This window comes from Aotus nancymaae, unplaced genomic scaffold, assembly GCF_030222135.1.
Source record: "Aotus nancymaae isolate 86718 unplaced genomic scaffold, 86718_ANA_hifiasm-v0.15.2.pri h1tg000016l, whole genome shotgun sequence".
In the NCBI taxonomy this organism is placed as follows: domain Eukaryota; kingdom Metazoa; phylum Chordata; class Mammalia; order Primates; family Aotidae; genus Aotus; species Aotus nancymaae.
Window position 1 is genome coordinate 4980302 of NW_026988428.1, and position 22953 is coordinate 5003254.

Consider the following 22953-nt stretch of genomic DNA (forward strand, 5'->3'; position numbering starts at 1 on the left):
GGCCACTGGAGTTTAGAGTTCAGAAGAGAGGACTGGACCAAATATATGTTTGGAAGTCAGCAGTGTAGAGGTGATATTTAAAGCTGTGAAGCTGGATGAGGTTGCCAAGGGAGTGAGTATGGATTAAAAAAGAGAAAGTTCTAAGAACTGAGCCAAGGGGAGGATTAAATGTAGTCCACTGATGCTGCCATTATTGAAAACACTTTTGCAGCTAATTCTGGGTGGATTGCTTGAGCCCAGGAGTTCAAGACCAGCCTGGGCAACATGGCAAAACTCTGTGTCTACAAAAAATACAAAAATTAACTGGGTGTGATAGCACACACGTGTACTCCTAGCTGCTTGGGAGGCTGAGGTGGGAGGATCACGTGAGCCTAGAGAGGTTAAAGCTACAGTGAACCATGATCGCGCCACTGCACTCCAGTCTGGGCAACAGAGTGAGACCCTGTCTTAAAAAAAAAGAAAACCAATCTCACTAATTTATGGGTTCAACTGTTGTTCAATTAAGCAACAACATGAATTGATTTATGTTGGGTTACCATAGTCAGAATGGTGGTGAGAAGTCGGGGAGGCCGAAATCTAAAATGGCAGATGAGAGAGAAGTCGGGAACGGCAACTTCACATTTTCCAAACATGATCTACAACAAGCAGGGAGGAGGGAAAGCACTAATTGGATAACAAATGGTGATGGAAAAGGGAGAGGGAGCAGTAGCTGGAATGCTATATTGAGGGAGGAAAAAAGTTTTGAAAATGCTGTGCTGAAAGAGAAATGTTGATTTTAGAGACCTTCAGATTTTGAGGGCCTCATATTCCATTCATGTTGAAATTATCTAACTTTTCACCCTTTTTGACTCTCAAAGTTTCAGCTATAGAGCAATTTTTTGGAATGCCACTGGACTATCACAGTATTGGAAACCGAGTTAAAATATAGCATTGCACACATTTTTCTGCTTGTTATGAAATTTGATTTGCAGAATTTGATGGACAGCATCTACCTTGACAATCCTACTTAAGTAAAAGGGTTTACACGTTGACACTTTCCATTTGTGTGCAGAATTTTAAAAACATTATTATGAATCTTCTAGTTAATATTGAATATATTAATATTTAATTGTTCTGTTAAGGAGGACAAGGGAAAACCAACATTTAGAGATCACCATAGAATCCAACAGTTTCTGTGCTGGGCATTTTGCATATACCCAGTTTATCTCTAAGAAACAAATTCTTTTCCTGGATAGTTTCTCTTGCTAATGAGCAAACAAAAACAAAACAACACCCTTCTTTCTATATCAGATTTCTCTTCTCTTCCTCCCCTTCCTGCCTCTGGCAGAGGAGCAGAAGTCTTCCCAGACCTCTGCTATGTGTGCTGATGTTACTGTACACTTCATAATCCCAGTTCCTAAAACAAAAAATAATTACGAAAAATATTCACATGCTTCCTATGTGACATCATATTCATTCATGCTGACACTGTGTCTTCTGGCTGCTACTGAAAAGGGCTTCTCTGTTTTAAAGTTGAATTGAAGAGAGAAGATGTGATCACCTTCTTACACTGTTTAATCTACATCAAGGACTTTTGTTTCTTTTTATTTCAGCCAATCTGGCCTTTCTCGGGCCCTTGAGGTTTTCCACCAGTTTTTTTGTAACAGATGCCTACACTTCTCTCATATTCTGTGTCCCAGTAAATAGCCTCTGACCCCACCCCCACCTCCAAATAAAAAGTAAAGGTAAATGGAGGTCACATCAAATTGGTGCTGCATCAGAAGAGCTGGGCACCTCACTCTCCAGGAACCTTCATCCTTGCCCTCCACCCTGACACATTTAAAGGGTGCAAAACTCATCCTTTTGTAACCATAGCTCCCTCTCTGATGATCATCAAAGCTCAGAAGAATGTAAGCCCACTGAGGTAAGAAAGTGTAGTTTGCAGAAACAAAAACCAGGTAATTGGCAGCCCCTACATCCCACCTTTCTTGCTTCTTGTGTGCTCCACTCATTTCCATTTTTCACTCCTGACCATTTTTCTTTCTAATTTTCACTTCTGTTAAAGCAAACTAAATATGGCCTGAGAAGGACTCTGTACTTCTATATTTCAGTTCTTGTGGACAAACTGTAACCTAATTTAATAGGTAGACAAGATTGAAAGCTGGCCAGGCACAGTGACTCACACCTGTAATCCCCATACTTTGGGAGGCTGAGGTGGGTGGATCACCTGAGGTCAGAAGTTCAAGACCAGCCTGGCCAACATGGTAAAACCCCATCTCTACTAAAAACACAAAAATTAGCCAGGTGTGGTGGTGCATGCTTATAATCCCAGCTACTCGGGAGGCTGAGGCAGGAAAATTGCTTGAACCTGGGAGACGGAGATTGCAGTGAGCCGAGATTGCACCATTGCACTCCAAGCCTGGGCAACAAGAGTAAAACTCCGTCTCAAAAAATAAAAAAGTCAAAAACCTAACTTGGGAGTATGTGCCTGTAACAACAGCTGAGTCTTCACCAATCCAGCGTCCATACTTCAACCATTCATACACTGCTGAATGTTCGAACTGTGTTCAAATAAGGCAAATGCCAACCTGTAACCAATCCAGCTGTGCTGTACCTCACTTCCAATTTCTGTACATTATATCCTTTCTTGTTTTTTTTTTTTTTAGTCTATAAATCTTCTTCCACCACGTGGCTTCGATGGAGTCTCTTTGAATCTGCTGTGATTCTGGGGGCTGCCCAATTCAAGAGTCATTCATTCCCAATTAAATTCCTTTCAATCTAATGCAGCTGAAGTTTTTCTTTTAGGACTTCTTTCCTCAAAGCATCTAGTTATGTCCCAGTAGACTACTTATTTTATCTCTGCTCTGGCTCCTATTTGTCTGTAAAAATGGACATGACACTTAGCCTGCCCCCATGATTTTCTCTCTGGAATCTTCTATCAGTTCTCTCAATTCCACTGCCCCCTTGTCCTTCCATTGCATCCCAATCCTAGCTCAGTCTCACCGTTCACCTTCTTGCTTCTTCGACTAGACCGCTGAACTCTACTGGAGAAAATAACAACAGAGTCATACTGAGAGATGCCTTTATGTTTTTCCCATCTCAATTTTGCCCTCAAACTTCCCTGGAAGTCTTTCTCTTCAGCTCTCTTTCATCCCTGCAGAGACTCTTTCAAAGCTTCTCTTGTCTCTAAGCCTCCTCCGCAAACCTCCTGCTCACTCAGCTAAAGAGCTTGCCTCCTGCTTCACGGAGAAAATAGATGTACAAATGGCATTGCTGTCTAACCCAGAGAAGCCCATCAAAGTGAAAAGCTGAGAGTTGCTCTCAATTCCTTTTTCTCCTTCAGCCAGCTTTGATCATCCACCAGGTCCTGTCCCATTCTGCTATTAGGGTCTCTTTAGTAGGTATGCCTCTCTCCATCCCTGTAGCTACTATCCTAGAGCAAACCACCCTTATTTTCCTTCTCTGTAATTGCAGCGTTCTCCTGAATGTTCTGTTTTGTCTCATTTGCTCCCCAATTTATTCTCTATACTGCATTCTGAAGGATTTTTTTTTTTTTTTTTGAGATGGAGTCTTGCTCTGTTGCCCAGGCTGGAGTGCAGTGGCACGATCTCGGCTCACGGCAACCTCTACCTCCCAGGTTCTTGTAATTTTCCTGCCTCAGCCTCCCGAGTAGCTGGGACTACAGGTGCACACACCCACGCCTGGCTAATTTTTTGTATTTTAGTAGAGATGAGGTTTCACTGTGTTGCCCAGGCTGGCCTCGAACTCCCGAGCTCAGGCAATCCAACCGCCTCGGCCTCCCAGAGTTCTGGGATTTCAGGCGTGAGACACCATGCCTGGCCCTGAAGGATCTTTTTAAAATACAGATGTTACTTCCTCCTTAAAACTTTTCAGTGACTCTTCAATTGCATGATCATGAAGTCCACATTCTTTTCTTTTCTTTTCTTTTCTTTTTTTTTGAGACGGAGTTTCGCTCTTATTACCCAGGCTGGAGTGCAATGGCGCGATCTCGGCTCACCGCAACCTACGTCTCCTGGGTTCAAGCAATTCTCCTGCCTCAGCCTCCCGCGTAGCTGGGACTACAGGCGTGTGCCACCATGCCCTGCTAATTTTTGTATTTTTAGTAGAGACGGGGTTTCACCATGTTGACCAGGATGGTCTCGATCTCTTGACCTCGTGATCCACCCGTCTCAGCCTCCCAAAGTGCTGGGATTATAGGCGTGAGCCACCATGCCCGGCTTTTTTTTTTTTAGACAGAGTCTGGCTCTGTCGCCCAGGCTGGAGTGCAGTGGCGCGATTTCAGCTCACTGCAGCCTCCGCCTCCCAGGTTCAAGCAATTCTTTTGCCTCAGCCTCCCGAGTAGCTGGGACTACAGGTACATGCCGCCATGCCTGGGTAATTTTTGTATTTTTAGTAGAGACAGGGTTTTACCATGTTGACCAGGATGGTCTTGATCTCCTGACCTCATGATCCACCTGCCTCTGCCTCCCAAAGTGCTGGGATTACAGGCGTGAGCCACTGTGCCCAGCCAAAGTCCACGTTCTTGAATATGACTGGCTAGGCCCTGTCTGAGTGCCCCTGGCCTCCTGTCTCATCCCTGCCCCCTGAGCTGTAGCCTCTAGCTGGATGTGTTGAGCTGCTTGGATTGCTCTCAGATGCCATGTTCTTTCTCACCATCTGACCCTCCTTGGCTGAGGGCGGGGGAAGGGCTCTCCTTTTCTGATCTCCTCCTCTAGTCCTGCCTCTCATTTAAGTTAATTAAGTCACTCAAATATTTTGGGGGTGGATGGAGAAATGACTAGATAATTCCCAGTCATCCTTAAGGAATTAGCTTTAACTTCATCTTGCACCAAGATTCTGGGTTAGCTGCTGCGTACACGTGCGTCACATGTGTGTACCCACAGTATCCTACATTCACCTCTGTCATAGCACTTATCACATTCTTTAGTGAGCTCCCTAAGGTAGCCCAGACCACACTTGGAGAAACACTGCCTTAGCGTCTCACCTGCTGCCTGACATATTCAATAGATATTGATCAAGTCAACCAACTCTTGCACTATTGTTATTATTACTGATGACAACTTTGTATTGCTTCTTATGGTTTAAAGCACTTTTATGGCAGAATATGGGATGTGCAGACACAGTAAACAGTGTGTTTGAGAGATGACTTGCTAAGTGTCTCTTAAGCCATTTAGGATGACAGATCCTCGGGCAGGCAATTGATCAGTGTGATTTCTCAACAAGGACAATGTCATGGGTTCCCTCCCTCTGCTAACCCAAATGACAGCCTCTATTCCCAGTCTGTGAAGGCCTGGCACAAAGGGTTCCCATTTAGATGGAAAGGTATAAATCTATCACCACCTCTTGGAAAACAGTGCAAGGTGTAGCTGAAGGTTCACTTGGGGGGGTTGTTTAGTTTTTCATCAATATCATGGGAAATGATTGGGAAGGGTGCCTCATGCTCCAGGCTGGGCTCTTTGTCACAATGCTGAGTTGGTTGCAAGGTGGTTGTTGTGTGATTCTGAAAAACAATCACCTTGTGACACTGTGGACAAGCTTGTGCAGCTATTTGGCTTATTGGGATAAACGGCCAAGCTTGTTACTTTCTCTCCACAAGCACTGATAAGCTACATCCAATTCACCTGAGCTTTTGGAGCTGGGAGAAACTAGTTAGGGGAGAAAAAAATTTTTTTTTGGTATGAAACAAAATATTTTATTTAAATTCCCAAAACAAACTTGAATTATGCTGGGCTTGAATTGAAGAAAAAAGGCCAAGTTAAAATAGGAAAACAAATAGTTTTCATCTGGTGGGAGCTGAAATCAAAGTATACATGTGTATACATTCTAATCCATCATCTGTCCCGTGTGGCATTTTCCAAGGTTTTAAGAGTCTACCAGGCCAAACCCTTTGCCACTTTCACTGCTTTTGCTTTACGTTTCCCCTTTCTTCTCTCTTGCTTTGCCTTCAGCTTTTTTCTTTGCCTTTGGTTCATCCATATTGGGTACTGCCCATTCTGCTCTAGAAGAGTCTTTTTGTTTCTCTTAATATCAGTCTCCATTTTCACGTCACCTTTTTCATCTTTTACCTCACATTGCATTTTCTCTTGGCATGTCTGGGTTTGGGTCCCACCACAGTTGCCATCTCTTGAACATCTTTCATTAAAACATCACCGTCTAGTTTGAGAATACTTTTAAGCCTGCTGAGCTCCTTTGGGGAATTCTTTTTTCTCTTTTCCGCACGCATCTTTCTCTTCCACTTGCTCCGTAAGCTTTTAGCCATGTTTTACCTGAGAAACGAACACACACGCCACAGGATCTCGCTGACTGGAAGTTTTTACCAGGGGGAGAAAACTTTCTTTGGTGAGAGAGATTTAAATAGTATTTTCCTTGCCAAAATAAACAAAATAAACTTTTTTGTGAGAAATTTCTGAGCTGTGCCTCTTCCCTATTACCTGCACCTCGTTTACGGTATATTCCTGTCTTTAAGGAGTTCACAGTCTGTTTGGGACTTTTAAATTGCTGTCTCTTAAAGGATGGGTAATAATTGAAAGGTAAGTGCACCTGTGTAAGAAAAGCCCCTCCTGAGAGTGGTTGGGGGATGGGAGTGGGGAAGAAAGGGAGATGGAGGAAGATGAAGCTAGCCCTGGGTGCTCCATGGGGAGTAGTTTGGACTCAATCCTGTGGGTAGTGGAGATCCATCAACAGTTCTTCTGAGTAGAGATAACATAATCAGACCTGTTTAAGAAAGAATACTCAGGGGACAGTGTGAAAGGTTCTTGAGTGAAATGTATGAGATTAAACAGTGCTAAATATAAATTCCTTTTTTCAAAAATCAGCTGTACTACACCAGATAGGTGTGACTTATCAGCCATTCATGTGAAAAGACCTGAAGGTTTTAGTTGACTGTAATCAACGTGAGTCAACCATGTATCATGACTGCCAAAAAAGCAAATGCAATCTTAGGCTACGTTCATGGAAGAATAATCCTCCCAACAAAAGAAGAGAATAGCCCTTCTGTCTTCCCACCTAGGCAAACACAGCTAGATTATTATGCTCAGGTCAAGATATTCCTATTTAGAGAAAGCTGAGCAGAACTGGTGAGATCAATGAGAAACCTTGTTACATAATAAACAATTAACTTGGGATATTTCACTTATGAGAGGATTTATGGATGTTTAGGAATTGCTAGCATTCTTTAGATGTTTGAAGAGGGATTAAATGGGCTCTGATGCTTTCAAAAGGCAAGAGTATAACCAAAGAACTTTCTAAAAACTAGATGTATCCGAAGACCAAATGAATTCCCTTCAGTTTCTCATCCCATGAAATGTTTCTGCAAAGGCTGAATGATCCACAGTGAGAAAGGGTACAGAGAGGATTCATGTCCAGATTCAGAGGCTTAGGTCAAGACCCTTGAATGTCCCATTTAACTCTGAATACAGATTATGACCTAAGAAAAGCTTGAATGTCCTATTTAACTCTGAATACAGATTATGACCTAAGAAAAGTCATCCAATGACTCCAATAGAAGAGGGCTTGTGTTGGACACTGCTTAGCTAGATCAATGAGTCTTCCAGCTAGCTAGGCAGGAGCCCATAATTTTGGTGCAACTCTTTTAGGGATCTTACTTGTTGCTACTGTAAGAGGAGCTGCCATTTTTAGCCACTGAACATAAGGATGTCACTTAACTGCCAGAGAAAAGGATGGCAGAGGAAAAAGGAAAGGAGTCCCTCAGTCTTTCTGAGTCTCTGCTTTGTATTAATGGATGACATTTCATTTATATTTATACTAGACACAATATGGCAGTATGAATGTAGGAGTTGTGCTCTCATCTGTCACCAGGCTCTGGTGGTGCTAGCTCTTGAATTGGTTCTCCACTTCCACTATTATCTGTCTAGTTCCATATCTCTCATTGCACACTCAAATCTCGAAAGCAGCCCAAAAGGCTGTCTTTGTATTTTAGGGGCCTTGGAGTCTTCTTTTGTAAGTTGGATCAGTGTGAGAAAGAATAAGGTAAGACACTAATGCACTTTATAAATGCACTTTATGTGCTAATGCACTTTATAAATGGCCAAGTACTATATAAGTGCTATTATTAATAATCATATAATTCTATTACATTATTAGTGAAGTGGACTTTTAGGGCTAGTTCATCCTGTCACTCGGCAAATATGTGGGTGCCCCTATGTGTCTAGTACCTTCCCAGGCTCTGAAGATATGGTAGTAAACAAAATAGACATAAAATGCCTTCTAAAGCCCAAACAACTGACCTGCAAGTACATCTTTAGAGCACAAACCAGTTGTAAGTTAGGGACTTCCTGTACTAATTTTGGTCAACTGTCAATGTGTCCAAGACCATTAAGGGCCTGCATTTTTTTGCTTACAGACATTGAATTACAGAACATGAGTCTTGGGCATTTAATAGTAGATAAAGTGAACACAAGAATTGTATCTTTTCATTAAAGCAGTAGCCCAGTCATCTCCCTAGACAGGCAAAAATAGAGTGGGAGTTAGATTTAGAGAAAAGTGAACAAATCAGAGGTACAAAGAACAATTCATGTCTATTCGTTCCATATTTAGTTTGACGTCTTTATTGAGACTTTACAAATTCTTTTTAAACCGTGTTATGAATGTCAAGTACAAGATAAGGAACTATGTTTTTAAAGATATTTTTAGACAGCAATCTACGGTGAGATACAAGTATGAGCTTAAAGTAAAATGCCTTATCAAAACTGAAAGAAATGTATCCACCTATGTCTGTGTGGTATTTCAGACTCATGAAGGAATTTCCAAGTGATTCTGTTAAGAGTTTGCTCTACAGTGAACTTAGAGTGAGTGAACCAGTTAGATTTCTAGCCCTCCTGTGACTTGCCTTTATTCTTTTATTAGGGATGGACACTCTTCATGATTTTATATGACAGGTTAATATGCTTTTAAAAGTCTCTCTTAAGGTCCTGTTCAAGTTAGAGGGTTATCACATGTGTAAAAGATTCTCAATTTGAAGTAATGTAATCAGAACTCACACACACTGGTTTTCCAAGAACTTTATAAAACAGGCACAAAGAACAGGTAGAAAGTCACAGCCAGGAGTTCAGTGATGTATTGTTTCTGCTTCTTTTTTTAGCTCTCCTTTTTTTTTTTTTTAAAAAACAGAGTCTTGCTCTATTGCCTAGGCTGGAGTGCAGTGGTGTGATCTCAGCTCACTGTAACCTCCACCTCCTGGGTTCAGGTGATTCTCGTGCCTCAGCCTCCTGAGTAGCTGGGATTACAGGCACCTGCCACCATGCCCAGCTAATTTTTATGTTTTTAGTAGAGATGGGGTTTTACCATGTTGGCCAGGCTGTTCTCAAACTCCTGACCTCAGGTGATCTGCTGGCCTTGGCCTCCCAAAGTGCTAGGATTACAAGCGTGAGCCCCGTGCCCAGCCAGCTCTCCTCCTTTAAAATCCCACTTAAGAAAGCAGTTAGCTACTTCTAGATGGTCTGGCAGGTGTTGTGAGTGTAGCCAAGAGGGCCTGTTACTTATAGAGCTGATTCCAAGTGCTGTCATCCTCAAAGCCATTTTAATCTCCCACTCGGTTTCCAGCCAGCCTCCTGCATCACTTCAGCTCCTTAAGGTACAGTTACATGTTTTACTGCTGTGGCTCTCCACAGCCCCACCCTTCTGTGACCTCAGCCTTGACTACTAGTCTGCCTGTCAGTTTCATTGGCATATAACCAGAAATATTATTTTCTCATGAACTAAATAGTGCAATGACAGATGTTATGGAACTATTCCAGTCATATCATAACCCTCTAATTCAGATGTGGAGGTCACTCTTTCCTCCCCCTTCTCACCTCCCAGAATAATGACATTGGAACTTCAATCTTGCATTCCACTTTTACCATGATTAGAAGTGAGTGCTCAAGAGGCTATTTAATAATAGGTCTCATAAAAACGTATTTTTCTCTCTCATGCCCCTGTCTCCACTCAGTTGCATTTCTTCCCGACAGCTGTCTTGAAAGTACTATAGGTCTTTTAAAATCTGAATATTACATTACGGAAAAATCTTTGAAATTTGGATTAAAAAAATAAAATTGGGGCCAGGTGCGGTGGCTCACGCCTGTAATCACAGCACTTTGGGAGGCCGAGGTGGCAGATCATGAAGTCAAGAGATTGAAACCATCCTGGTCAACATGATGAAACCCTGTCTCTACTAAAAATACAAAAATTAGCTGGGCATGGTGGTGGGCGCCTATAGTCCCAGCTACTCGGGAGGCTGAGGCAGGAGAATCACTTGAATCTGGGAGGTAGAGGTTGCAGTGAGCCGAGGTTGCACCACTGTACTCCAGCCTGGCAACAGAGTGAGACTCTATCTCAAAATAAAACTGGAAAAAGAAAGGTTCAGAAATAGAGGCTAGAATTTGCTTGACATCATGGAGAGGAAAATGTCTAGAAAATACCATCATTAGTAACATGTGTTTACAAGTTACAGAGAGGTCATTTGCTACTCAGCAAGAGTGGCAAATGGTGTGGAAACTACGTGATATAAGACATGATAGATAATTTACCTGGAGAATAAAAGTTAAGTTAATGGCTGCCCTTAAATACTTGAAGGACCTCCATACAGAAGATAAAATAGAATTGTTTTGTATAGCTCCAAGGCCATTATTAGGAGTTACAGAGAACAGACTCTAGCTTAACACAGAAGAACTGTTCTATAATTAGACCTTTCTAAAACTGAAACATGCTGCCTGGTGAGGCTGTAGGAGCTAGTAGGGAATGAATGGGTATCAACCATTACAGAGGAATGTCTTGCATTGAGAAATTTGAGTTAAATGGCCTCATGTTCTCTTCTCATTATTAAAAATAATTTGAGCTGTTTCCTAACACTACTTTTGATAGAGATCAATTTTCAAGAATTAGGGGACAATTGGAATCCTATGCATTATTAATTTATCCATTTTTGTATCCAGACTACCTAACTCAGTGCCTGATACAATGCATTTCCTCAATAAGTAAAGTTTGAATTAATAAACAGGTATTTCTTTGTGAAAAGACTTAAGGTCACAGAGGCTTGGGATTTTTATCTTATTTAATTATGGCTTTGTCATTATTTAAAAATAAAAATGACACTGATGAGAGAGACATAACTTATATAAGCCACATTTGTAATTGATTCATGTTACAAATGCCTTTTTCTTATCTATATGTATGGGAAAGAAACAGTTTTAGAAGCCAAAATGAGATTTAGTTTGTTTGCCAATTTCTCTTTTGAGCCCAGAATTTCTGCTGTGAGCTTTCTTGATCTGTAAGCCAAATGGCTTAAACATCCTGAAAAATTCTGTACTTTCAGCTCTCCTACATAAATCTCTAGTCTGTGAGCAGAAGGAACTGTTTTCTGTCTCTATGAATCATATGAATTAGACTCACCTGTCTTTCAGCTGAACTGATGGTACTTCAGTTTGTGTCGGGGAAAGTAGAGAGAATAATGTCTGCGTTTTACTTTTAAAGCCAATTGCTGGTCTTTGTTTCTGCAAATCTTTTCTTCTAACTCAGCTTTTAGTTCTCTTTCTTAATTCCACTCTTGCAACTAGTCCTCATACTTCAGACTAAAACTTAATGGGAAAAGATATGTGAGATTCATCTCTACTGAGAAAACCTTTCATGATGGTGGTTAATACTTATCCTCAAGGTCTCCTACAAGTGAAGGACAAAGTGGCCCTATGCTGCCTAGTACTGGAGTAACAGCAAATATTTGTCTGTGGCTTAGAGCAAGTTGGAGGTCCCTTTGAAGTCTGTTTGGTAGCCAGGATCTCTCCACCAGGGTAACAGGGTTTAAAGCTTGAAATTTTTTTAAACTTTAATCAGCACATTGGGGTTGCTCCTGATAAAGGCTCTTGAATGAAAAAATTAAAAGCACATTTTAGTCTAAGTTTGCATTTTGGAAATCCCCAGTAGGTACACACATGTTCAACAAGAAAATTAGTTTTAACATCAAGCTAATTGCCAACTGTGGTGGTGGTTTTCTGTAGCACCCAGTTAGGGAATGTGTTTATTCTTTAACAGATATAATATGAATTATATATATATATTTTTTTCACACACACATATATGCATTTTTATAAGGAACATCAATCAATTGAGGAGATAAACAGCATAATAAAACAATTTTAATGACTAACATGAAAAAGTGGCTAAAAGGCCGGGTGTGGTGGCTCATGCCTGTAATCCAAGCACTTTGGAGGCCAAGGTGGGCGGATCACCTGAGGTCGGGAGTTCAAGACCAGCCTGACCAACATGGTGAAACCCCATCTTAAAAAAAAAAAAAGAAAAAAAAAGTGGCTAAAAGCTTTTGCCACCATGGGTAAGTTCACTAGCTTTTGGTCTCGTTACAGCTGAAGAGTCATCTTACTCGTAAAGAGGGGGATAAAGAAAAAAACTGTGTTAATAGAAATGTAGATATAGTTAGGTAGGCTTAAAGAATTATTCTGGATGTTCACAACTATGTGTTCATGGTTTATCATTTTCCTAGTGTGACCAGGTTTTGTAGGTAAATTAGACAACCTAGGTGACTCTTCTAATGTCTTTTAATGCACTATATATATAAGAATATCTCTTTTGTCCTGCCTCGGGAAAATTTACTTTTACTATGCACAGAATTTTACATTCTGCATTAAAGTACCTTGACATTACAGTTAATTGACTGAATAATGGAAGAGTATGCATAGCTTTGTTCTGATCCTGTTGAATGACAGCAGGGCCAAAATGAAAGTCTAGGAACTTTCAACACAAGAAGTGAAATATCTACCCAGAGCTGTTATAATTTTCATTTACTTTAGGGGGAAAAAAGGAACTATAGTTTCTGCTATTTATATACTGTGCATACCTCCTAATACCACAAATTATTTAGGAAGCAATTCTTGCAACTTTCATATGCTTAAAGGAAAATAAATCTCAAGTAGAATTTTCTCCCCATTAAGGAAGAAGGGGAGATGGAGTAAGGAAGGAATAAGAAACACTCATTTAAGTATTCAAACTAATCTCCTTAAAATCAGATTGATTTTTCCTTTTGACTCACTCCTGACACTCCAGAAGTTCCAACCTCTTAAAACTTATCAATTTGAAATGACATTTCTGCTCTGCTCCTGAAGGATTAACTGCTGCAGGAATGACTGCCCCCTCTTCCTTCCCCTCTACACACACACAGCTTAAGAAAGAAACCCGAAAACACTATGATACAATTGTTTTTAGCCATTGGCAACAGGCAGCGCAAGACCATGCTCTGAGAAAGAAGAAACAAACATGACGATCCCTACCATTGTCCCAATTTGCTGATGGGACATTTCTAAGCCACCACACAGGAAAGAGAACCCAGAGTCCAGTGGGCCCACTGAGTTGAGGAGACAGGTGAGTGCTCAGGGAGGCCAGGGCAGCTAGACTTTGTTGGGTAGAATACTGGGGAGGAGCAAGCTACATAAGAGAAGTCCAGAAGTCTGTACACAAAGCTCTCCTCAAGTTTTTGGCTGAATACTAAGCTGCGTATGTGTGAGGTAAACTCTTAAAGAGTGAAGAAACAACTGTCACAAAGTAGTAGTTGAACCATTCTTAGTATTCCCACAAGGCTGGGAATAGTTCACCTTCTCACCTTGCAGACTGGAAAGACCTCATAATTTCCAGGTATCTGGTAGGGTCCTCAGAAAACCTTTGTAATAGAGTTAAATTAGCCCTAAAATAAAGGCAAAACTGGCTTCACTCTAATACAAATTTACGGCAGTTTTCAAAGAGGTGAACATGATCTCAAATAAGTTAACTGCATATTAAAACAATGTCTAACCCTTTTTAGAGAAATATATCAAGCAATATAAAATTCACAATGCATAATGTTTAATAAAAAAAATTACAAGGCATGAAAATATGACTCCTAACCAAAAGAGAAATCGATTAATAAAAACACCCAGAAATGACACAGCTGGTAGAATTAGCAAACCAGGACATTAGATCATCTATAAATATACTCCAGATGTTCAGGAACATGAACATGTGGAAGAGAGAAATGGAAGAGACTTTTTAAAAATGTAAATGGAACTTCTAAAGATGAAAAATGCAATATCTTAAATAAAAAATATACTACAAGGGGCCTGGCACAGTGGCTCACGCCTGTGGGAGGCCAAGACAGGTGGATCACATGAAGTCAGGAGTTCCAGACCAGCTTGGCTAACATGGTGAAACCCCATCTCTACTAAAATACACAAAACTTAGCCAGGTATGGTGGTGGTGACAGGTGCCTGTAATTCCAGCTACTCTGGAGGCTGAGGCAGAACAATTACTTGAACCTGGGAGGCAGAGGTTGCAGTGAGCTGAAGCAGAGCAAAACTCCATCTTGGGGGGAAAAAAAAAAAAAAACAACTACTACCAGGGACTGATAGTAGATTAGATAGCGAAGAGGAAAAGTGTGGTGAACTTGAAGGCATAACAATAGAAACTATAAATTAATGAATCACAGAGAGAAAAGAGGATTAAGTAACAAGAGCATCAGTGAACTGTGAAACAATATTAAGTGGTCTAAAATTCATGTAATTGGAGTCTAAAAAAAGCTGAGGGAAAAAAACATCTTTGTAGGAGTGACAGGAAAATGTCCAAACTTGGCGAAAGTTATAAATCCACAGATCTAAGAAGTTCAGTAAACCTCAAATGAAAAAAAAGAAAAAAAAAACTGTAAAGAATAGCACATCAAAGTTGCCATGCTGATTCAATGAAGAAATGTTAATCTTTCTAATAGTGCTAGAATAATTAGACGTTCATATGTGAAGGGACAGAAAAAAGAACCTCAACACTTAGTTCAAATGTATAGAAAAATTAATTCAAAATGGACTATAGACCTAAATGTAAGAGCTGAAATCTTTACAACTTCTAGGAGAAAATATTTATGACCTTGAGTTTAGGCAAAAATTTCTTAGGACAGAAAAAGCACAAACCATAAAAAGGAAATGATGGTAAACTGAACATCATAAAAATTAAAAACTAGATAGGCACAAAGGCTCACAATTGTAATCTCAGCACTTTGGGAGGCCAAGGTGGGCAGATCACTTTAGCCCAGGAGTTTGAGACCAACTTGGGTAACATAGTGAGATCCCATCTCTACAAAAAATTTAAAAGTTAGCTAGGTGTGGTGTTGCTTGCCTCTAGTCCCAGTTACTTGGGAGCTTGAGGTGGAAGGAACACCTGAGCCCAGGAGGTTGAGGCTGCAGGGAGCTGTGATTGTGCCACTGCTCTCCAGCCAACCCAAACGACAGAGGAAGACCCTGTCTCAAAAAATAAAACAAAATAAAAAAACTATTGCTATTAAGACACTGTTAAGGAAAGTGTTAAAAGGAAGCCACAGACAGAAAATATTTGTAAATCATTACAAACTGGATATATATTTGTATATCGTAATTCATAAGGAACTCATAACTCAAGAAGAAAACAGTAATTAAAACTGAACAAAAGATTTGAACAGACACTTGACCAAAGAAGTTGCATATCAAACGCATGAAATGATCAGCATCATTAGTCAACAGGGAAATACAAATTAAAACCATAGGGAGATACTGCTCACATTCACTATCAAGGCTAAAATTTAGAAGACTGATAATACTAAGTGTTGGAGAGGAGGTATAGCAACTAAAATGTTTACCATACATTGTTGCCAGAAATGCAAAATAGTACAACTTTAGAAAACAGTTTGGCAGTTCCTTATAAATATACACTTACCATACCACCTAGCAATTCCTCTCCTAAGTACCCATGAAAAATGATAACTTATATGTTCATAATAACTTTTATGTGAATGTTCATAGCACTTTTATTCATGATAGCCAGAATCTGTAAACAACCCAAGTATCCATCAACTGATGAATGAATAAACAAACCACCAAAATTCTTCAATCAGTTCTTTCTTGCTTCAATTTGCTTGTCTCATGCTCTTTCCTGAATATTTTATAGCTGTCCCTTATTCTAAGCTCTCAATAGTCTTCTGTTAACCAGTCAAACCCAGAAAGGTTTCTTGTAATCTCCTTTTTTTCTGATAAATTGTATTTGCCATTGTTAATTACATTTTCTTTGCATTCTCACTTCCATGGGCTTCTATGATAATGAATTTTCACTATTTTCCTGCATTACTTATGGTTCCTTTTTTTTGTATTATTTTTGGCTCTTCTCCTTTCTAACCTCTAACCATATAGATGGCCCCCAAAGCTCAGCCTTTAGTTCTGAGTTTTTGTTCCAACATTCATTTCTTTGTCTCTCACACATAGCTCTTCTTCTCCCACTCCCCACCCCATCTCTTATTCCCCAAACTGCATTTACCATGGTTCAGAGTCTTCTCTTTGCCATATTAATTCTCCTGAAGGGAAAGCTCTGGTCATTTCACTCCCCTGATCACTTGCTCAATACCTTCATGTATTATGTAACCAAACAAAGTCAGCAGTGATGTAATGGTAATAGCACTGAACTTGGACTTCAGCAACTTGGGTTCAAGTACTGGCTCTGCCACTTACTAGCTAGGTGACCTTGGATAGGTTAATTAACACCTTCTCAGAGTTTCTGTATCTGAAAGAAAAGAATGGATAATACCACATCATAGATTTACTATAAGGATGAAATGAGAAAAATAAAAAGTTTATAAATTATAAATCATTATTAAGCATGAATATGAGTTTTCAACAAATATGTGTTAATTCATCTATGCCAAGCATTGCCTACACACTGATGGGCAAGCAGACAAGGTCCCCTCCACTCATGTCTCATTCAGTCTAGAGAGAAATACAAGCAATTAAACAAATTTAAAAATACACATGGTAAATGTTATTTTAAGTCTGGAAGAAATAACAGGTGCTTGAAGTAACACGTAGAAGGAACAGGGATGATTAAGAGAGCTTCCTGAGTAAAGTTACACAGAAGATGACACCTAAATGATTGGCATGAGTTGGCCAAATAGAGGGTGGGAGCGGAATGAGTGGCAATGACAGAGAAGTGTGGCAAGTGATCCAGCTGGGGGAATAGCATGGGCAGCAGCTGGGAAGGCAGCAAGTTCATGGAGCTTTCTAGGAAGAGAAAGGGGTTAAGTATGGCTGGAGAGTAAAGCTGGGTACAGAGAGAGAGAAAGAGTGGGGAAGGATGGGCAGGGAAAAAAGAGATCATACATGCAATTTCCAGCATAGGTCAAGCAAGCAAGAGATTGATGATTCAAGATGAAGTAGTTGGGTATTCCTAACTGTGGGCCAAACATAGTGACAGGAAATCAAGGTGATCAGTATTGGGAAGTGACCCATGTAGACAGATAGCATCCAAGAGGCTTGTCCATGACTCCTAGTCACCGAGTTGCATTCCTCAGGAGGGCTCAGTCCCAAAGAAGCGAGGTTGACGAAAACAAGGCAGGTCTCCAGCTAAAAGCTACACACTAATCAATTTATTTATAAAGGGCAGTGATTTTTCAAGGCATTTTCACATCCCAGACCTTTGAAGGAAACCTTCACTGCATCTTTGTGAGCCAGGCAGAAGCAGGTATCACTACTTTTATCAAGGGTACCGTTAATCGCATCCATTAATAGAATAAAGGTGGCACAGTTAGTCCCATCTATTATTAGGTTGACAAATGCAGATGGTATCAATCATACATATTTTCTTTCATCCTATGTTTTAAATTTAATTTTAATCTAAGAATAGCTAGCTCCAAAACAAGTATAAAATGGGATATAGTGAAAAAATCATTAAATTGGAGGTTAGGATTTGGATTCCAGTATGTCACCAGCCTATTGACTGACACTTGGCAAATCACTTCAAGTCCTCAGAGCCTCAGTTTCCTCTAATTGGACGAGCCCATTGATTGCTAAGGACATTTCTGACACTCAGATGCTTTGACTTCAAGTCCTGAGGGCAAAAAGAAAAAGTCTAGGATTCCACATGTATTGAAGAATTTTTAAAATTTATTTTTAGCCCCAGTCTTTATTTTTAATTTGGTTTTCTGTCTTGTTTCTCATTCCTCAGTTACAGTTCTGTTATTTCCCTTTTCCCTGAAGATATTTTCAGAGCTGCCTTTGCATCACTTTAAAACTGTAAATATGCCCTTGAAACATGCAAAGAGGCTTTTGTGTACTTACAAATGGAGGTTATTATCGTACAAGTAAGTCACTTGAGTGCACTGCATTCCTCAGCTTGCTCCATTGAGAGCTTTATTAGGTTATATTGTCCTATCTCAGAAGATAAGACTTTCCCACTTTAAAGGGTGGGCTATCTGATGAAACAGGGTGCCAAATGCTCCAGAGTATAAGCAAAAGGATTTTGGTGCTGCCCAAAAGACAGACACACTTCTCAAGGACAAGTAGGTGCTTCACTTAAAGGGGCACAGTCAAGGACAAATGTTCTAAAATTAAACCAACCAGCTGCTCGCCGCAGACGCCCACATGTCAATTATGTTATCTTCTTCTTGTCCAGCCTTCCCTTTCCATGAAACTAGAACTCCTACTCACTGCAACCCTGGAAACTTCACATACTTTCCAAGCAGCCACCTATCCATGGGAGCTGAAAGCCTGTTTCAGAGCGTACTAGGATCCATGTACTCGTCTGTTTCAGAGCGTACTAGGATACGTGCACTCATCTGACAGAATGTATGCTCTTTGGGCTTTTCAACTCTGATACCAAAACTTCAACTTAAGCGATGCCAGAAATCGGTTTCAGAAGTCAATTGAGTATAACCTTCCTCTTCAAGTGAGGTGACAATACAAAAACTAGTGTAAATTACATAAATTTTAGGAACCTAAAAAGCATGACAGATTTAAGTTTTTCAGTAACTTGATAAACAATAGAAATGGAGACAAATGTGTCTGTTTCTATGTTTGGGTTTTAGGTGTATTATCAACCTAACAATATAACAGTTGTGAATGTGTGCTAACAAGATTTAACTGAATTAAGATGCTGTTTGTAAATAACTAGTAAACAACCACATAAAGCAAATGATGGCTTTATAATACAACTGGAAATGTTTCTCACTATAGATGCTATTCTAACCATGCTTAGATGCAGTAGGGAAGAAATGTGATGATTTATCTTATATAGAAATAGGGCCAGGTGTGGTGGCTCATGCCTGTAATCCCAATACTTTGGGAGGCCAAGCTGGGCAGATCACCTGAGGTCAGAAGTTCAAGACCAGCTGGACCAACATAGTGAAACCCTAGCTCTACTAAAAATACAAAACTTAGCTGGGAGTGGTGGTGCATATCTGTAATCCCAGCTACTCCGTAGGCTGAGGCAGGAAAGTCACTTGAATCTGCGAGACAGAGGTTGCAGTGAGCCGAGATCGTGTCACTGCACTCCAACCTGAGCAACAGAGCGAGACCCCAACTCAAAAAAAAGAAGTGGGTTTTACTTTGGAGGTGATTTGAGTTTTTATTAGATTATATTAGGCAAAAGTTCCAGGGATTTCTCCCTAAATGTAGTCATTCCAGCAGTTGGTGTACATTTATTACTGAAAATATTCAAATATTCAATGCTTTTTGAGTGCCACATTGAATAATGAATAAATAATAATATGCTGATTAATATTAAATCTACTTTTTCTATAAAGTAAAATTTTGCTAGTTGTGTTGGAGGGGGTGTAAGATTACCATAAAACTAAGATATTTTGTAAAGTGATAAAATTTATTATGAGGCAATATGTACCTATAATTTTTGCTTATTAATGAAATGTACATTATAAAAATTTTTATTATAGTTATTTCATTATCTTATATTGGAAAATCAAATAAGCCTGTATTGAGATCATTCAGATTTACTCATTCAAGAACATAATTGAGAATTCATAAGACATTGTATTAGATGTTGGGGATATGTAAGGATGCATCAAAACGTAGCATAAACATAAAAGCAAAATATAAATAGTCCAGGCACAGTGGTTCACACCTGTAATCCCAGAACTTTGGTAGACCAAGGCAGGAAGATCTTTTGAAGCCAGGAGTTTGAGACCAACCTGGGCAACACAGTGAGACTAAGTAGCCACAAAAAATAAAAAAACTTAGCTGGGTGTGGTGGCATGCACCTGTAGTCCCAGCTGTGCAGGAGGATTACTTGAGCCCAGGGGTTCAAGGCTGTGGTGAGCTATGATCATGCCACTAGACTCAAGCAAGATCTTGTCTCCAAAAAAGAGAAAGAAAACAAAAAAATACATGCATATATATAGGTGATCATAATAATAGGTATCATAAATTATTTGAAAAGTTATAATGGGAGTTCACTGGTATATTCAGACACATTACTAAAACAGAATTATTGAATAAATGTACAAAGTTTAGATGCTTATATTTGCTTTTTCAAATTTTTCAGGAACATATTTTATTTGTTTTTCAGGCCTTTCTATCTACTAAATATAACTATACTTCTAACTTTATTATAAAATATCCAATATCCAATATATATGTGTGTGTGTGTGTGTGTGTGTGAGTACAAAAATGAAGGCTTAGTTTAGGTACAGTTTTATAAACTGTGTTTTATAAAAGTTAAGCTGCCTTGGGTTTTTACATGTCATTTCTCAGCCTGAATGGGTAATAAGGACCAGAGTTACCCTCCCACCTGAAACAACTAAAAAACTGGACAAAATATGTGAAACAATTGTTTTAAAGTATTGAACATCAAGCAGATGAGGACAACGATCCCTGAGAGAAGGGAAACAAATGAGGTGAGCCCTACAATTGCCCCAGCTTATTGCCTATAGAGGGTGTCCAGTCTGCGGTGCAGGGAAGAGGAACCTGTATAGAGCTTGATGGATTTCCTGACTTAAGGACTCAAGAATCTGGGAAAGACCAAGGCAGCTAGAGTTTGCAAGGTAGAGTTCCAGAAAGGAGAGCACTATATTAGAAGAGACTTTCACAGATTTGCAGATGGTCCTTCTTAAGTCTCCAGCTGAGAACTTGCACACATATGTAAGAAAACTACCTGAGGCCAGAGAGAGAAACACTCTGAAGGACAGAGGGAAAAATCCCCAGAGGTCACATGGGACCAAGAACAGACAGACAGTGTGGAAAACCTTGTAATTCATTGTTAGAGTAATTAGAAGGGTGTCACCTCAGTAGAGGGACAGCATTAGCCCTATGCTAGAAAATGCATTGGTCCCACATAACAAAAAAGTAAAGGCAAGCCTCAAAAGGATCCAGCTATTTCCAAGAAACTGAACTGCATCCCAAGAAAAAGCTCAAGAACATAAAAATATTCAGCACCTAACAAGGTAAAATTCACAAGACCTAGCAGCCAATCAAGACCTGCAAAGAAACGGGGAAATACAGCCCATAATAAAAAGAAAAATCAACAGAAACAGACACAGAAATGACACAAATGATAGAATTAGTGGCTGAGGACTTTAAAACAGTTATTGTCACTATATTATGTTCAAAAGGTGGAAGAAAGATGGAGGACATTAAGCAGAGGCATGGAAAAGATAGCAAAAAAAACCAAAAACAGAAACAAAAAAAGCTCACTGATGCTATGTTTATTTGTTTTTCTGGCTTTTTCTCTCCCTGTGTTTATATTGGGTCATTTCTATTGCTATGTATTTGAAGATTCTGATGCCTGAGATGAAAAATACACCAAACAAGATTAGTAGACTAGACATAGTAGAAGAAAAGATTAGTGACATTTAATGCACAGCAATAGAAATGACCCAATATAAACACAGGGAGAGAAAAAGCCAGAAAAACAAATAAACATAGCATTAGTGAGCTCTGAGACAGCTTCAAGCCACTTGGTGTGTGTAGTTGAAATCAACAAAGGAGAGAAAGGAGAGGAGGGGAACAAAAATGTTAAAGAAATAATGGTTGAAATTTTTCTAAATTTATAATAACTATAAATCCATGGATCCAAGAAGTACAACAAAACTTACACACAAGAAATAAGAAGAAATCTACTCCAAAACACATAATAATCAAATTGTTTAAAAAGCAATGGTAAAAAGAAAACGTTAAAAGCAAACAGAGGAAAAAATAGCACATTACGTACACAGGAACAAATCTAAGAAATGACAAAAGCTTTTTGTCAGAAACAATGTAAGCCTGAAGACAGGGGCGGCAGAAACTTTAAGTGATGAAAGAAAAAAAGAAGTCAACTTAGAATTCTATACCCAGCAAAAAATATTTTACAAAAATGAAGATGAAGTCAAGACTTTTTCAGACATAAAGAAGCCAAAAAAAAAAAAAAAAGTTTTTCACTAGCAGACTTGCATTAAAGGAAATCCTTCTGACAGAAGAAAAATGATACCAGATGGATATCTAGATCTACAAAAAGGAATGAAGATCGTCAAAAAGGAAACATGTATGATTACATGTGAAATGCCTTTTTTTAATTTCTAAAACCTCTTTAAAGGTAATGTGTTGGCTTTTTAAAGCCAAGGTATTAACAGTGTATTTTGGAGCTTATAACATACATAGAAGTAATATGCATGACAACGGTGCAAAGGTTGAGGGAAGGAAATGCAAGTACACTATTCTTAGTTTCTTATACTAAATGTGAAGTGGTAAATATCATCAGTCACATTAAATGTAAAAGATGTAAACATCCCCATTGAACGCATAGATTATAAGACTGGACAATTGACCAGGTGTGGTGGCTTATGCCTGTAATCCCAGCACTTTGGGAGGCCGAGGTGGGCGGATCACAAGGTCAAGAGATGGAGACCATCCTGGCCAATATGATGAAATCCTGTCTCTACAAAAAATACAAAAATTAGCTGGGCATAGTGGTGCATGCTTGTAATCCCAGCTACTGGGGAGGCTGAGGCAGGAGAATAGCGTGAGCCTGGGAGGCAGAGGTTGTAGTGAGCCGAGATCACACCACTGCACTCCAGCCTGGCAACAGAGTGAGATTACATCTCAAAAGAAAAAGAGACTGGACAAAATATTTTTAAAAGATTAGGTATGCTGCCTATAAGAAGCCCACTTGAAATATAAAGACATAGCTAAGTTAAAAGGATAA

General features: G+C 39.5%; 1 protein-coding gene and 1 pseudogene across 3 annotated transcripts in view; one reads left to right on the forward strand and one right to left on the reverse strand.

The window, feature by feature from the left end:
* NTN4 (netrin 4) overlaps positions 1-22953 on the forward strand; it is a 122944-nt gene that overhangs the window by 13237 nt on the left and 86754 nt on the right. The window lies entirely within an intron of this gene.
* LOC105728756 (protein LLP homolog) lies at positions 5794-6294 on the reverse strand (annotated as a pseudogene).